This window comes from Trachypithecus francoisi, unplaced genomic scaffold (genome assembly GCF_009764315.1).
Source record: "Trachypithecus francoisi isolate TF-2019V2 unplaced genomic scaffold, Tfra_2.0 Lachesis_group12, whole genome shotgun sequence".
Lineage (NCBI taxonomy): Eukaryota > Metazoa > Chordata > Mammalia > Primates > Cercopithecidae > Trachypithecus > Trachypithecus francoisi.
The window spans coordinates 8,446,539-8,463,099 of NW_022681457.1; the positions used below are offsets into that span (position 1 = coordinate 8,446,539).

Sequence of the window (16,561 nt, forward strand, 5' to 3'; positions counted from 1 at the left end):
CTAGCTCTGTCGCCCAGGCTGGAGTGCAGTGGCGCGATCTCAGCACACTGCAAGCTCCGCCTCCCGGGTTTAAGCCATTCTCCTGCCTCAGCCTCCCGAGTAGCTGGGACTACAGGCGCCCGCCACCTCGCCCGGTTAGTTTTTCGTATTTTTTGGTAGAGACGGGTTTTCACCGTGTTAGCCAGGATGGTCTCGATCTCCTGACCTCGTGATCCACCCGTCTCAGCCTCCCAAGATGGTGGGATTGCAGGCTTGACCCACCGCGCCCAGCCCTTCATTTTAATTATATTGAGACGCTCTTACTGTTGCCCAGGCTGGAGTGCAGTGATAGGTTCACAGCTCATTGCAGCTGCAACCTCCTGGGCTCAAGTGATTTTCCCACCTCTGCCTTTGGAGAGCAGCTGGGACCACAGGCGTGCCCCACCAGGCCTGGCTAATGTTTGAGTTTTTTTTTTTTTTTTTTGAGACTCTTTTTGTCACCTAGCCTGGAGTGAAGTGGCATGATCTTACCTGACTGTAACCTCCATCTCCCAGGGTCAAATGATTCTCCTGTCTCAGCCTCCTGAGTAGCTGAGACTACAGTCGTGCACCACCATGCCCGGTTAATTTTGTATTTTCAGCAGAGATGCGTTTCTCTATGTTGGATAGGCTGGTCTTGAACTCCTGACCTCAAGCAATCTGCCCACCTTGGCCTCCCAGAGTGGTAGGATTACAGGCATGGGCCACCTCGCCTGGCCAGATGTCTTTGTTTTTTGTAGAGACCGGGTTTTGCCATATGGTCCAGGCTGGTGTTGAACTCCTGGACTCAAGTGACCCAGCCACATCGGCCTCCCAAAGTGATGGGATTACAGGTAAGAGCCACCACGTGAGACTGTTTTTTAACAAAACAAAAAAGAAATACTTCTGAAATAAGTTTTGGTAGTATCTTATCAGCTCACATTTTTTTTTTTTGACAGAGTCTTGCTCTGTCGCCCAGCCTGGAGTGCAATCGCATGATCCCGAAGTGATGGGATAACAGGCATGGGCCACCACGCCCGGCTCAGTGTTTTCTTTCTATTTGTATATTTTTATATTGTCCATAAAACCAAGACTTCCACAGTGACTTAGAGAATCTGATAATCTTTCATGAAAAAGTACAATAAAATGCAACAATAGAGAAAAAATGTTCAAAAATACCTTCACGTGGGTTTGTGAACACAGTCTTTGATCAAATCGATACTTAATTTCTTTTTTCTCATTTCGTGTGAGGGTGATAACTCACTCCTTCATAATGTTTTGTTGAAATGTCTTTTTCTTTTTTCTTTTTTGAGATGGAGTCTTGCTCTGTCACCCAGGCTGGGGTGCAGTGGCGTGATCTCGGCTCACGGCAAGCTCCGCCCCCCCAGGTTCACACCATTCTCCTGCCTCAGCCTCTCTAGTAGCTGGGACTACAGGCACCCGTCACCACGCCCGGCTGTTTTTTTTTTTTTTTTTTTTTTTTTGTATTTTTAATAGAGACGAGGTTTCACCATGCTGGCCAGGATGGTCGCGATCTCTTGACCTCGTGATCTGCCCACCTCAGCCTCCCAAAGTGCTGGGATTGCAGGCATGAGCCACTGTGCCCAGCCCTGAAATGTGTTTTTCATTTTTGTGACGCGTGACTTTCAGGGATGTGGCTATAGAATTCTCTTTGGCGGAGTGGAAATGTCTGAACCCTGCACAGAGGGCTTAATACAGGGCCATGATGTTGGAGAACTACAGGAACCTGGAGTCTGTGGGTGAGGAAAATGTCCCTGCAGACATGAGGAATCTGCCTTTGTCTATCTTGGCTCTTCCTGGTTTTGTATTCTCCTTAGTGACTTTGTTCCATACATGGGTTTTTTTTTTTAAGATGGTTTCTCTCTTGTTGCCCAGGGTAGAGTGCAGAGACGGGGTTTCTCTGTGTTGGTCAGACTGGTCTCGAACTGCTGACCTCAGGTGATCTGCCCACCTCAGCCTACCAAAGTGCTGGGATTACAGGTGTGAGCCACTATGCCCGGCGCTTATACATGCTTTTGATGTACATGTCATTATTTTCTTCAGTGATGACCCTGCTATTGGTCATGGATAGCTTCTTAGGGACTCTTCTATAGAGTGGGTTTACATAAAAACAGAAAATTCATGAAGAACACTTTGACTATTATGATTGAACATCATCCTGCTCTAGGCGGAGATGCCCCTGGAAACCCTGAGCAGAATTGTCAACATGGCCTAGGATATGAAAGAGAAAGCATGACACTGACTGACAAGTGTTTCTGACTGTCATGCTGATTTTTTTTTTTTTTTCCCCTGATAGAGTCTCCCTCTGTTGCCCAGGCTGGAGTGCAGGGGTACAATCTTGGCTCATTGCAACCCCTGCCTCCTGTGTTCAAGTAAGTCTCCTGCCTCAGCCTCCCTTGTAGCTAGGATTACAATCGTGCACCACCACACCCAGCCAATTATTGTATTTTTAGTAGAGATGGGGTTTTACCTTGTTGCCCATGCTGGTCTCGAAATCTTGACCTCAGGCGATCCACCCTCCTTGGCCTCCTAAAGTGCTGGGCTTACAGGCATGAGTCACCATGCCCGGCCCATTCTGGTTTTGAAGGAGCATCACAGAAGCATCTCTCACTGGCACTGTGACAATGTTCATCCCATAAACTAATGATCATCTTCTCTAAGCAGCAGTCAGTGGTGTTGAAATTCTTCCTAGCGAGGATGTCATTCGGGCTCACAGCCTCCTATGTATGAGGCTCTTGACTGAACTCTTGCTCATTTCACATTTTTTATGCTAATATGTGTCATTGTTCATTTTTAACATGAAAACCTATGTTCAGTTTGTTGTGGGATCAACACTGTAACAGATATGGTTTTCATCAATCTTATTGAGGGAGCTTGTGAGGTTGAATGAAGTCTCCATATTTTTGTTCTACTGTAATTTGTTTAAGACACAGTGGCTTTCAGCTTGTTCTTTACTATGTATTTTTTTTTTTTTTAATTTTTGAATTGGAGTTTCCTCTGTTGCCCATGCCTGAGTGCAGTGGTGCAATCTCGGACCTCTGCAAACTCTGCCTCCCTGGTTTAAGTGATTCTCCTGCCTCAGCTGCCCGAGTAGCTGGGATTGTAGGCATGCACCATTATGCCTGCCTACTTTTTTTTTTTTTTTTTTGAGACGGAGTCTTGCTCTGTGGCCCAGGCTGGACTGCAGTGGCTGGATCTCAGCTCACTGCAAGCTCCGCCTCCTGGGTTCACGCCATTCTCCTGCCTCAGCCTCCCGAGTAGCTGGGACTACAGGCGCCCGCCACCTCGCCCGGCTAGTTTTTTGTATTTTTTAGTAGAGACGGGGTTTCACCGTGTTAGCCAGGGTGGTCTCGATCTCCTGACCTCGTGATCCGCCCTTCTAGGCCTCCCAAAGTGCTGGGATTACAGGCTTGAGCCACCGCGCCCAGCTTGCCTGCCTACTTTTGTATTGCTAGTAAAAATGGGGTCTTTCCATGTTGACCAGAGTGGTCTTGAACCCCTGACCGCAGGTGATATGCCTGGCCACGCCTCCCAATGTGCTAGAATTACAGGCGTGAGCCACTATGCCCAGCCCATTTCTATATATATAAATGCATTTTTATTTAATTTTCAGTTCCCTATTCTTGGTGATAGTCTTCATATTTTTCTTTTATAACTGCATGGTGAGTATTGTATCAGGGAGTGACTCTTGATTTACTTTTTTCTTTCTCTTTTTTTTTTTTTTTTTTTGAGACTGAGACTCACTTCATCACCCAGGGTGAAGTGTAGTGGTGCGATCTCAGCTCACTGCAACCTCTGCCTTCTGGGTTCAAGTGATCCTGTTGCCTCAGCTTCCCAAGTAGCAGGGATTACAGGCATGTGTCACCAAGCCTGGCTAATTTTTGCTAATTCTATTACAGACGGAGGTTTTACTATGTTGGCCAGGCTGTTTTCGAACACCTGGCCTCACGTGATCCACTTGCCTTGGATTCCCAAACTGCTAGGAATATGGGCATGAGCTCCTGGCCGCATTCGAGTTTGTTTTTAAGGCTGAATAATATTCCATTGTATGTATATACCACATTTTGTTCATATATTTTTCTGTCGATGGACATCTGGGTTAGTTCCTTCTCTTTACTATTATAAATAATACTGCTAGGCTGGGTGCAGTGGCTGACACCTGTTATCCCAGAACTTTGGAAGGCTGAGGCAGACGGATCACCTGAGGTCAGGGGGTCCAGACCAGCCTAGCCAATGTGGTGAAACTCTATCTCTACTCAAAATACGAAAAAACAAAAACAAAAACAAAAACAAAAACAAAAACAAAACTAGCTGGGCATGGTGGCGGGCACCTGTAATCCTAGCTACTCAGGAGTCTTAGGTGAATCGCTTGAGCTGGGAGGGAGAGGTTGCAGTGAGCCAAGATCGAGCTATTGTCCTTTAGCCTGTGTGACAGAGTGAGACTCCATCTCAACAACAACATCAACAAAATACTGCTAGAGATATTCTTGAAGATCCTATTTTCAATTCTTTTGGGGCATGCAGTTATTCAATTATGAAATATTTGAATTCATTTATGAATTATATAGGGGTATTCAATTATGAATTATTTGAGGAACTGTGATAAATTTTTTTCAAAGAGTCTGTTTCATTATACATTCCCAGCAACAGTGCAAAAGGTTTTTCCATCTCCGCATTGTTACCAACACTTTTTATTATCTATTTTGGATAGTAAATATTTTACTGTACTTGAAGTGATATTTCATTGTAATTTTGGTTAGTTTTTCCCTACATGCTCTGTTTTTCACTTTTTTTGTGCTTATTGGTTCTATGCTTATTGGTCATTCATCTATGATTTCTGCAGAAATGTGTATTCGGTTTCTGGACTTATTTTCTCTATTTTTTATTTTTATTTTTTTGAGATGGAGTCTTGCTCTATTGGCAGGCTAGAGTGCAGTGGTGCGATCTCTCACTGCAACCTCCACCAACTGGATTCAAGCAATTCTGCCTCAGGCTCCCGAGTAGCTGGGACTACAGATGCACGCCACCACGCTTGGCTAATTTTTTTGTATTTTTAGTAGAGACGGGGTTTCACCATGTTGGCCAGGATGGTCTTGATCTCTTGACCTCGTGATCTGCCCACCTTGGCCTCCCAAAGTGCTGGGATTACAGGCGTGAGCCACTGTGCCCAGCCCCTGGACTCATTTTCTAATTGTGTTTTTTGATTGTTGTTGTCAAATTGTAGTAATTCCTTATGTATTCTAGATACTAATCCCTGATCAAGTATGTAATTTCCACAGTTTTTCCATGGAATCTTTAGTGTTTTCCACATATCAGGTGACATCTGTGAACACAGAGCATTGCACTTTTCCTTTTCTGCTGCTTAGCATTTATTTCTTTTTCTTGTCTAATTTCTCTGGTCAGGATTCCAGTAGTATGCTGAATAGAAATAGTGGAAGCAGGCTTCTTAGTCTCTTTCCTGATCTTAGAGGAAAAGATCTCAGTCTTTTTTTTTTTTTTTTTTTTTTGTTGAGACGGAGTCTCGCTGTGTCGCCCAGGCTGGAGTGCAGTGGCCGGATCTCAGCTCACTGCAAGCTCTGCCTCCCGGGTTTTACGCCATTCTCTCGCCTCAGCCTCCCGAGTAGCTGGGACTACAGGCGCCCGCCATCTCGCCCGGCTAATTTTTTGTATTTTTTTAGTAGAGACGGGGTTTCACCGTGTTAGCCAGGATGGTCTCGATCTCCTGACCTCGTGATCCGCCCGTCTCGGCCTCCCAAAGTGCTGGGATTACAGGCTTGAGCCACCGCGCCCGGCCAAGATCTCAGTCTTTCACCACCCGATGTGATGGTAACTGTGGGTTTCTCCTAAATGGCCTTTATTATGTTGAGGTAGGTTTCTTGTATTCTTTGCGTGTTGAGTGTTTTTATTTCAAAATAATGTTTTTGTTTTTGTTTTTGTTTTTTTGATTTTCAATAGTTTGTTCATAATGTGTCTCTTCAATGGCGTGTTGGGGTTCATTCTAGTTGGAGTTTATTGAACTTCAAGGCATGGTAAATCCATTATTTTCTTTAAAAGTGGGATGTTGTCACTGTCATTTCTTCAAATGAGCATTCTGAATATGTGTGTTCTCCTTGTGGAGATGCTGTGATGTGTATGTTCTCCTGCCTCTCAGTGAAGCAAAAGTCTGTGAGGCTCCACTGGACTGTCTCCTTATCTGTTCATTTTGCTCCTCAGACACAGCAATTTTCAAGAACCTGTCTTGAAATCTGCTCATTCTTTCTTCTGCCTAATTAGCTCTACTTTTAAATTATTCTAGTAAAACTTTCACTTTATTTCTTACATTGCTGATCCAGAATTTTCATTTTTTATTACAGTTTGTCTGTTGATATTCACGTTTTGTTCATGTATTTGTTTCTTGATTTTGTTTAGTTTACTATTTCTGTTTCTCTTCAGTTTCCTGAGTGTCTTTAAGACAGTTCTTTCGCCGGCCGGGCGCGGTGGCTCAAGCCTGTAATCCCAGCACTTTGGGAGGCCGAGACGGGCGGATCACGAGGTCAGGAGATCGAGACCATCCTGGCTAACATGGTGAAACCCCGTCTCTACTAAAAAATACAAAAAACTAGCCGGGCGACATGGCGGGCGCCTGTAGTCCCAGCTGCTTGGGAGGCTGAGGCAGGAGAATGGCGTAAACCCGGGAGGCGGAGCTTGCAGTGAGCTGAGACCCGGCCACTGCACTCCAGCCTGGGCGGCAGAGCGAGACTCCGTCTCAAAAAAAAAAAAAAAAAAAAAAGACAGTTCTTTCTTTTTTTTTTTTTTTTTTTGAGGCGGAGTCTCGCTCTGTTGCCCGGACTGGAGTGCAGTGGCCGGATCTCAGCTCACTGCAAGCTCCGCCTCCCGGGTTTACGCCATTCTCCTGCCTCAGCCTCCCGAGTAGCTGGGACTACAGGCGCCCGCCATCTCGCCCGGCTAGTTTTTGTATTCTTTTAGTAGAGACGGGGTTTCACCATGTTAGCCAGGATGGTCTCGATCTCCTGACCTCGCGATCCGCCCGTCTCGGCCTCCCAAAGTGCTGGGATTACAGGCTTGAGCCACCGCGCGCTATGCTTCAGTGTCCATAATTTCTCTCTCCCTCCACCCTCCCAACCCTGCTGGCAGTGCAGAATATGTGCTTCTCTAACCTGCTGCAGAACCTGGTAGTATTTTTGGCAACCTCCAAGCTGATTTACAAACTGTACCACTGTTTCTTTCAATAATCCCAGTCGAAAAAGAAAGAATCCAGTTCTTCATGCCAATGCCAGACAAGCCAGAACAGTGAATGCAAGTTTTACTTTTCTTTTTTCCCAAAAAGAGAATAATGAGGGGAGGATACTGCCCTGTGCTGGGGAGGAGGGTGGGCAGAGATGAGCAAGTTTCCACAACCTGGCCTTCCCATTCAGTTCAATTTTATATTGGTGTTCGTTGGATACTGCAGTTTCCTTACTGGTTTCTAGACATTTCCCAAAGATTTAAATATATATATTTTGAGATGGAGTCTTGTTTTGTCATCCAGAGTGGATTGAAGTGATGTGATCTTGGCTCACTGCAACCTCCGCCTCCTGGGTTCAAGTGATTCTTCTTCCTCAGTCTCCTAAGTAGCTGGGATTACAGGCATGCACCACCACACCTAGCTAATTTTTGTATTTTTAGTAGAGACAGGGATTCACCATATTAGCCAGACTAGTGTCGAACTCCTGACCTCAGGTGATTTACCCACCTTGGCCTTCAAAAGTACTGGGATTACAGGCATGAGCCACCATACCTGGCCTACAAAGATTTTTTTCATGAAACATTTGGTTGAGTTGGTGTTTCCATGAGGATATGAGGGCCTGGCATTTGCTAGTCTGTCATCTTCACTTTTCTTTTTTTTTTTTTTGTCATCTTCACTTTTCATGTCTCATTTATTCCAGAGACTGTGTTTAAAAGCCCAGGGATATGATTTCAAATAATACAGGAACCAGGAAAAGAAACACCATTGTTGTTGTATAAGAAACAAGATTTACCCTCAAATTTTCATATGGCAAATATTTTAGTTAGCATATTATTGTTTTTCTTCACTAATGTGACCAATGACATATGTAGGCAACAATCTCCATCTCGCTGTGTTTCTTTCCTTTTCTTTTTTTTTTTTGAGACAGAGTCTCACTCTGTCGCCCAGGATGGAATGCAGTGGCGCCATCTCAGCTCACTGCAAGCTCCACCTCCCGGGTTCAAGCCGTTCTCCTGTCTCAGCCTCCCGAGTAAGTGGGACTACAGGCACCTGCCACCACGCCCAGCTAATTTTTTTGTATTTTGTTTAGTAGAGATGGGGTTTCACCATCTTAGCCAGGCTGGTCTCGAACTCCTGACCTCGTGATCTGCCCACCTTGGCCTCCCAAAGTGCTGGGATCACAGGTGTGAGCCACAGCACCTGGCCTCTTTTACTTTTTTTTTTTTTGAGATGGAGTCTTGCTCTGTCACCCAGACTGGAGTGCCATGGTGCGATCTCGACTCACAGTAACCTCCAGTTCCCGGGTTCAAGCAACTCTCCTGCCTTAGCCTCTCAAGTAGCTGGGATTACAGGCACATGCCACCATGCTCAGGCAATGTATTGTATTTTTTTAGTAGAGATAGTGTTTCACCATGCTGGCCAGCCTGGTCTCGAACTCCTGACCTCGTCTTCTGCCCGCTTTGGCCTCTGAAGTGCTGAAATTACAGGCATGAGCCACTGCACTTGGCCTGGCTCTGTTTTCACAAACACATCTCTACCTACTCAGCAAGGGAATCATTGATCATTCCCATGGTCTCTTACACTGCTATACTCTTCATAGGGTTTACTCACTTTTTCTTGTGTGTATGCAATTCTGGAATCTACACAGGTTATATTGTTGAGTATATTCTTGAAACTAGAAATCAGAGGCATTGAATTTAAGAGATGTAAAACTGCTTTCACCTCAGGCCACCATACTACTGCCTTCTTGGGTCTCTTTCATTCTTGTCACTTGCACATATTGTAATTTGAATATTTAACCTTGGGTCAATATTTTACCATTTGCTAAATTAGTTCTACTTTCCTCCAAGCTCAAAATTTGGTCTATCATAGTGGAATTATATTGCCACAGATGTGCATACACAAAGTTCACTCCTATATGCCCATTACTTTGGGCCCTCCACACTTGCCCTCCCTTTCCAGGCCTTGCATCACTTGATACCGTGATCTGGATACAAATACTGTTGCTTTCCAGCCTATTGATTTGTAATGCTGAGCACCCCAATTTCCCCATGAGCCCCTCCCTTCCAACACTACTCTGAGTAAGTCAAGACCTTATTCATCCACTGGACAAAATTATAGGAGGCTCTCTGAATCCATGTGTGCAGGGCCTGATGACTCAGCACATGGTCCATGAGGGATGACTTAACACCACTGTCAGCAGAACAGCTCAGCCCTTGTGTCCCAGCTCAGCCCTTGTATCCCCCTTGATGTGCTGCTTTCTGTTCTCTTTGTATTTTCTGTGACTGGTCATTTTCTGTACTGCCTGGGCTGACTATTGTGCTTAAGAAGATGTCATGGAATCATTCAGGCCGAGGATCAAGTCTTGTCCCTCACCTACCATACATTCAAGTTAAGGTCATATACATGAACACTGTGGGCCTGGTGTCCTTATTTGAGGAGTAATGTTAATTTGCCTCCAGATTTTTTTTTTTTTTTGAGAAGGAGTTTTGCTCTTGTTGCCCAGTCTGGAGTGCAATGGCGCAATCTCGGCTCACCACAACCTCGCTCCCCAGGTTCAAGTGATTCTCTTGCCTGAGGCTCCCAAGTAGCTGGGATTACAGGCATGCACCTACATGCCTGGCTAATTTTGCATTTTTAGTAGAGACAGTGTTTCTCCATGTTGGTTAGCCTGGTCTCCAACTTCTGACCTCAGGTGTCCACCCCTCTCGGCCTCCCAAAGTGCTGAGATTACAGGAGTGAGCCACCAAGCCCAGCTACCTTCAGGGTTTTAAAACACATTAATGCTATTAGATGGCTTCACATTTTGCAGTTTTTATAGTACACACTCTAAACTTCCTTTGTGTAATAAGAGTTGTCAACCTTCGGTGATGATGATGATGACATTCTCCTTTTCCTGTTTCAGTCATTTCACTGTCGTGTCAGAAATAGCTTAGGCTGGCTGGCTGTGGTTGCTCAGGCCTCAAATTCCAGCAATCTGAGATACCATGATGGGTAGATCTGTTGAGGTCAGGAGTTTGACACCAGTCAGGCCAACATGATAAAACTTCAAATTTACTAAATACAAAAAATTGGCAAGGTTCAGTGGGTCACCCTGTTACCCAGGCTGGAGTGCAATGGTGTGATCTTGGCTCACTGCATCCTCCACCTCCTGGGTTCAAATGTTTTTTCTGCCTCACCTTCCTGAGTAGCTGAAATTACAGGTGCCTGCCCCAATGTCCAGCTAATTTTTTTGTATTTTTATTAGAGGTGGGGCTTCACCATGTTGGCCAGGCTAGTCCCGAACTCCTGACCTCGTGATCTGCCTGCCTCAGCCTCCCAAAGTGCTGGGATTACAGGTGTGAGCCACCATGCCCGGCCATTAGTCAATTCTTATACTTTATAATGCTGTGTATTTTCTTGACCTCATACGTCAGAAGGTAGTGGTCTTGACATGTATTTCAGTTCTTATGTTGTGTGCTCCTGGTAAGTGGAAGTTGTGACTTTTCTTTTTTTTTTTTTTTTTTTTTTTTTTTTTTGAGGCGGAGTCTCGCTCTGCCGCCCAGGCTGGAGTGCTGTGGCCGGATCTCGGCTCACTGCAAGCTCCGCCTCCCGGGTTCACGCCATTCTCCTGCCTCAGCCTCCTGAGTAGCTGGGACTACAGGCGCCCGCAACCGCGCCCGGCTAATTTTTTTGTATTTTTTTTTAGTAGAGACGGGGTTTCACCATGGTCTCGATCTCCTGACCTTGTGATCCGCCCGCCTCGGCCTCCCAAAGTGCTGGGATTACAGGCGTGAGCCACCGCGCCCGGCTGACTTTTCTTTTCTTTTTTTTTTTTTTTTTTGAGACGGAGTCTCGCTCTGTCGCCCAGGCTGGAGTGCGGTGGCCGGATCTCAGCTCACTGCAAGCTCCGCCTCCGCCTTCCGGGTTTACGCCATTCTCCTGCCTCAGCCTCCCGAGTAGCTGGGACTACAGGTGCCCGCCACGTCGCCCGGCTAGTTTTTTGTATTTTTTTTTTAGTAGAGACGGGGTTTCACCGTGTTAGCCAGGATGGTCTCCATCTCCTGACCTCGTGATCCGCCCATCTCGGCCTCCCAAAGTGCTGGGATTACAGGCTTGAGCCACCGCGCCCGGCCGTGACTTTTCTTAAGAGGGAATTGTTTAGAATTCTGCAGGCTGTATAAATGTACTTATTATTTGTTTGCAGGTTTCATCATGAGTTACAAAATTTCATTAATTGATTTTTATGATTTTACATATGGTTTTTCGGTATGTGGTATGCAATATAACTGACACACTCCACTCGTTAATGTCACAAAGTGTCACCGGGCACTGTGGCTCTTGTCCGTAATCCTCGGACTTTGGGAGGCGGAAGCGGGTGGATCATTAGAGGTCAGGAGTTCTCTGCGCGGATATAGATAATTTTATGACATTTATTCAGAAAAATATTGATGAACATTTTCTTTTTCTCGTTTTTTTTCTTTTTTCTTGTTTTCTTTGGTTATTATTTATTATTTATTTATTTATTTTTTTGAGACGGAGTCTCATTTTGCCATCCGGACTGAAGTGCAGTGGTGTGACCTCAGCTGCAGGGGCCACTGAAAACAATATGCTAAGAATGGATAAGGCTCAAGGACAGTATCTCTAGCTAGTTGCACTTTCAATGAACTCCAGTAGTCAAGGATACTATCTCTAGTTGAACTTTTAATGAACTCTAGTAGACGCCAAGAAGGCAGACAAAATAAGAAAGAACTTAGAGACAAAGAACTAAGCAGAAGGTTATATCTGGGTGCAGAAAGTTTGTTTTGCATTGTGTTATTTTTGCTGACGTGGGATTTATGGAGTATAAATAAAGTGAGGCGGAGGCTCTAGGTGCGGCCGCCATGTTCTCTGTTTGTCTTTGTCTCTCGTGTCTGCTCATTCTCCACCACCCCCGGCCGGGCCCCAAGACTCAGCTAACTGCAGCCTCTGCCTCCCAGGTGGAAGTGAGTCTTGTGCCTCCACCTTCCGAGTAGCTGGGACCTCTGTCGCGGGCTTCCATGCCTGGCTAATTTTTGTAATCTTTTCTTATCTTGTCAGTGCTATGATTGTTTGACCATCTAGAATTTCCATTGATTTTGATTATCCTTACATGAGGTGGTTGTTGATTATTTACCAAAATAGTATATTTTGTGGTACTTTAGCATTTATTTGTATAGAGTAAATATGCTATAAATATGAAGAGTATATATTGTTTGCTTCATTGATGTGACATTAATTTTTTTTTTTTTTTGCAAACTGTGATGCGCTTTAGGGTCGCAGTGGAAAACACTCCTGACTTTAGGCTTACATGTTTGTGCCCTGTCAGTGTTTTGTCATGATATTGAAAATAGGCTTCCATAGAAATGATGTGAAGGACATGTAATCGCCCTGTATTTATTACAGAATCTTACTCCTTTTGTGCTCCTAAACTTTGAAGATCATGTTTGGGAAGTTTAAAGTAAGTATTTTTTGTGTCATATTTACACATTTCAGTATATTGACCATCTATGCTTAATTGGAAACCTATTGGTGTTTATATTTTGTAGATATCTCTTCCAAATGCGTGATGAAGGAGGTCTTGTCAACAGGGCAAGGCAATACAGAAGTGTTCCACACAGGGACATTGCAAAGACATGAAAGTCATTGCACTGGAGATTTTTGTTTCCATAAAATTGAGAAAGATATTTATGCGTTTGAGTTTCAGGGGCAAGACAATGAAAGAAATAGCCATGAAGCACCCATGACAAAAATCAAAAAGTTTACTGGTAGTACATACCAATATGATCAAAGGCATTCTGGAAGCAAACCTATTAAAGACCAGCTTGGATTAAGCTTGTATTCATATCTTCCAGAACTGTATATATTTCAGACCATGTCCGGCTAATTTTGTATTTTTAGTAGAGACAGGGTTTCTCCATGTTGGTTGGGCTGTTCTCAAACTCTCAACCTCAGGTGATCCGACCACCTCGGCCTAACAAAGTGCTGTTTTATGGCATTTGCTAATTCTAGGACGCAAAGCCGGAATAAGAGCAGTCACCACCTTGCCTAACAAACCTGTGGCTGCACATATCTGTGCTCTCCAATAAAAACTTAATTTTAAAAACAAAAAAGGGGGAGATGTTGGGATTCACTCAGGATGGTGGCAGAAGTATTAAAGGGAAATGTCACGCACGTCCATGTGAAGAGGCCACCAAACAGGCTATGTGTGAGCAACAAGGCTGTTTGTTTCACCTGGGTGCGGCCAGGCTGAGTCTGAGAAAGGAGTCAGCAAAGGGTGGTGGGATTATCGTTAGTTCTTATAGGTACGTTTCGCTCAGGCAAGGCTTTGCATTTCGCATTCTAGTTTGCATTCCTGCCCTAGACATTTTCCAGGCTTTGGAATTAAATTGCTCTAATTAATTTCAATAACAAGGAACTTTCCTGGATCCAATGACCGCCACACTGGCCACTTCTCAAGGAGGTACTAGTTCTCTGACGGCTGAGCTGCTCCAGCCTCACTGGTGGGTTTCACCTGCAAAACCGGGAAAACAGAGGCCCGGAGAGGGAGATAGAGGGAAGCTCAGGCCCCGCCCCTTTCCCGCCCCCTCGGACCTCTCACAACCCAAGACTCTTCTCTCCCGCTCCAGGCCCCTTGTCCTTCACGCCCCGCCCTGGCCTCGCCCAGGCCCCGCCCATCTCTTCGGGGGTCTTGCGCAGGTCCAGCTCCTGTCCTGCGTTGATTGGCACAGGCCCGGAAGCGGACAGCGTGGACTGAGAGTTGTACTACAGTGTGTGTGCTTCCCAGTTCTCTGGTGCTGCTACACGAGGGACGTGGGGTCCCCACAGACCTGCAAATTCCAGCCCGTCTTTCTCAACCCAGAGCAAATTGAGACGTCCGGGTGAGAGTCCGTGAGTCGCTTCCCTTTGAGTTTAAAGTCGCCCCAAGGCTGGTCCTGTACCCGGTCTTTCTGCAGTGGGGCGGTGCAGACACCTCCGGTCGCGAAACTTTCCTTTCCTAAAATCCTTCCTGACTGTCCTCCTGCCTCGCGCTGTTTCAAGTCCCCACCCGCGAGCTGGATTCTCGCCCTGCTCGAGAGCGCCCGCCGGCCTCGCTCTCCTCGGCCCCTGGAGCGCAGCGCGGCAGCCCCAGTGCCGGGGGTCAGGAAAGCACTCCACACGGTGGGAGTGGGCCCAAGCGAGCGTCTCCAGGGCACCGTTTACAACGTGTTGGGGGATGAAAATATTTCTTTTGAGGTCCCTATGGGCTACCCCTTATCTGGATGAAGGATCTGGCCCTTGGCCAATGAAATGCTGAGGTGAATTGGCCCGAGGCCAGAGCAGATGGGTGCGCTATGCGGATGGAGGGGTGGCCGGTGCTTGGCCCTGGCCACTCCTGGGCTCTTTCCCTTTCCATCTGAGACGTGGTGGAAATGGAAGGGCTACAGGAGAGTAGCCTTTGTTCCTTTGTTACCCCGGGTGGGGAGATGGGGTTTTTACCTTTGGTCTAGTTTTGCAAAGTTCACGTTCATTGGCCTTAGATTCCCAGAGCCAGGACCCAGGCGTTTCCTTTTCTTCTTTGTTATTGGAGATGGTCTCTGTGCCTAGGTATCCAGTACAGTCCAGCGGGGGCCGTCCAGTCTCAGTGAAATTCTGGATGAGCCCAGGCAGTCTGTAATTTAGAAAATGTACTTAATGGGTCCTTTTCAGTATGGTTTAGACCTCACCAAGTGGCTGTCCTTGTGCTGTTGTACAACTTCCGTCCTAGACAATTGAGCTTTCTTACAGGGATGGTGAAGTTTTTTCTTTCCTTAGCTACATAGCACTGTCTAATAATTGAGGTTTTCAGGACCCAGAAGTTGCTAGCTTGGGCTTTCTGAACTGGAATCGTGTCAGGAACTGGAATCGTGTCAGGAACTGGATCAGTGCGCACCAAGTCTCGGGCTTCGGGCTTCCTAAGGCCATCGGTCTCTGACAGTGGTTCCTCCACATACATAACAAGAAGTAACATTGAGGGAATGAGGTACATTTTCTGCTAAGTACAGAAACAAGTTCCTTGTCTTTTTTTGGAAGCTCTGGTGCTGGCAGATTTAGCTCATTATAAAAGGCTTGAAACACTGGTTTGGGAGAGCCCATGTGGACCTCCCCTCGGACTAAAATGGTGACTTGGGGGTTTAGTCTTGTCCTGTTGTTCCACAGGGTTACACGTTCTTTTTTCTAATGGGAGTGTAGGAGATCAGTGATTATTAGTTCTAGTGGATTACAGTGACCGGTAGCACAGGAGGGTTGGCTTCTTTTTTTTTTTGAAGGCGAACCGGGTCTTTTTTGTCCTTTTTCTAAGTAGCCTGAATAACACATGGCCAATAGGCACAATTTTCACACACCTCTGCATCATGACAAACGTATTTATTTCTACTGTGTGGCTCCTTTCTTCGTTAAGAGATGCACATCTTAATCTTAGCTTGTTACTATTAATGGCTGCACAAGCATCAAATTTAAAGTTTCTTGTTTGGGGATTCTTTTTCTTCTGTTCTCGTTATTATTTTACTTGAATCACCTAGGAAAAGACCAGTTCTTAATGTTATTTGAAAAACGGGGCTGGGCGCGGTGGCTCAAGCCTGTAATCCCAGCACTTTGGGAGGCTGAGGCGGGCAGATCACGAGGTCAGGAGATCGAGACCATCCTGGCTAACACGGTGAAACCCCGTCTCTACTAAAAATACAAGAAAATTAGCTGGGCGTGGTGGCAGGCGCCTGTAGTCCCAGCTACTCGGGAGGCTGAGGCAGGAGAATGGCGTGAACCTGGGGGGGCGGAGCTTGCAGTGAGCGGAGATCGTGCCACTGCATTCCAGCCTGGGGCACAGAGCAAGACTCCGTCTCAAAAAAAAAAAAAAAAAAAGAAAAACGGTGGTAGCCGGCACGGTGGCTCATGCCTGTAATCCCAGCACTTTGGGAGGCTGAGGCGGGCGGATCATGAGGTCAGGAGATCAAGACCATCCTTGCTAGCATGATGAAACCCTGTCTCTACTAAAAATACAAAAAAATTAGCTGGGCGTGGTGGCGGGTGCCTGTAATCCCAGCTACTCGGGAGGCTGAGGCAGGAGAATGGGTGAACCCAAGAGGCAAGGTGGAGGTTGTAGTGAGCCGAGATCACACCACTGCACTCCAGCTTGGGTGTTTTTGAGACTCTGTCTCAAAAAAATAAAAAATAAAAAAATGAAATAAAACGGTAGTTGCAGGGAGCTTAGATGGGTGACAACATATATTAGGTTGGTCATTTCCTGGGGTGCATACCTTGTACTGAGTGGCATTGTACAAATAAGTTCCTTTTAACATTCCTGTA

At 45.9% G+C, this 16,561-nt stretch overlaps 1 protein-coding gene across 1 annotated transcript in view; it reads left to right on the forward strand.

Annotated features, from left to right (window-relative positions):
- The window catches only part of LOC117093629 (zinc finger protein 468), a 170,675-nt gene that overhangs the window by 22,442 nt on the left and 131,672 nt on the right, over positions 1-16,561 (forward strand). The gene's annotated exons all lie outside the window — the stretch shown is intronic.